Below are 1,428 nucleotides of genomic sequence, written 5' to 3' on the forward strand. Positions count from 1 at the left end.
CTTTTGTGCCTTTGAATTTGTGTGAATGTATTACCTGTTCAAAAATGTGAATGTTCAACTATGTGAATGTATTACCTGTTCAAAAATAAAATTATAAATAAAAATAAAAGCATTCAAAGTAAGTAACATTAAATAAAAAAACAAAACCCAGTGTCTAGAGCTACCTCCAAAAACCAGTTTGAGACATCTAATAGTCCACTCCCTCATTACATTTGTGGGGAAACAGGTCCAAAGTCACAGGCCAGGTAAATGGTCAAGTCTGGGTTTACAGCTCCTGCCAGGGCCCCCCACTCTGTTCATCACATCCCACCCAGGGACAATCACTTCCATTGTGTGGTAGCTCCTAGGACAAAGGGAAGATTCTAGGTTGTCAGTAACTATTGCCTACATGGCCTTGGGCAAGTCACCATGTATCTGAGCCTCAATTTCCCCATCTGCAAACAGAGGAAAGCCTTTTTGCAATGGTTATATAACTACAACTGACTAGCAATGCCCGGCCCATGGTAGCAGCTGTTGCACAAACCTCACCATCTTCCCTGCCATCCTGGGCTTGTCACCTGGCTGGCTGCTGTATTTGGCTGCAAGGTAGGATGCCTACTTCTATGCTCTATATAGCACCTAGGACCTGGGAGCAGTGGGATTAAATGGAAACACTTCCATAAAGCTCAGGATGGGACACTTTAGCCCCTTCTGTAGTAGCTTCCTCCCTACCCAATAAACCAAGAAATACATGCATCTCGGCTCACATAGGAGGCTGAGCCTTAATTTGGAGCATCAAGCCAGGCAAAATGGGTTTTTCTTCCCTGGTGAGATGAGAACATCCTGTCATATCGGCACAGAGCCTTATTATCCAGTTTTAGGAGAGCCTCATAACATTCCCTGGAATTAGGCAGGACAGGAATTATTGCCTCCTTTTTCTCAGATGCAAAAAAGGAGGCCTTAAAGACATTTGACTCGTCCCACATTCAAACACTAAGAATTTCCAATAAAGTTAAATCCAGCACTCATGCATGTCAAGATCTGTTGCCTAGCACTTGGGCCTCACAACAGCCTAATATGGTAGGTACTACTCTAAGACCCATTTCACAGATGAAGAGTGAGGCTCAGAAAGGTTGAGTAATTTGCCCAAGGTCATACAACTACCAAATAGCAAGAGTGAGGTTACACAGCCAAATAGTCTGAGGCCCACAGACTCGTTGGCCTCCCCAGGAGGAGGCTGTCTGGCAATGTGAACCAGTGTCTGCCAGCTCCAAGTATAGACTCCTTCCGAAAGGTCTCGTGGCCAGTGAGCTGTGAGCAGAGGTGAAGAGCTGTAGGACACTCTCATCAATGTTGGCTGAATAAACTCCGTGTGGCCAGGATATTCTCTCCTACTGAGGAGGCACATATCTTGGAGCACGCAGTCAGGAGGCTGCTGGATGCTGGCAT

Source organism: Pteropus alecto, unplaced genomic scaffold, assembly GCF_000325575.1.
Source record: "Pteropus alecto unplaced genomic scaffold, ASM32557v1 scaffold155, whole genome shotgun sequence".
NCBI lineage: Eukaryota > Metazoa > Chordata > Mammalia > Chiroptera > Pteropodidae > Pteropus > Pteropus alecto.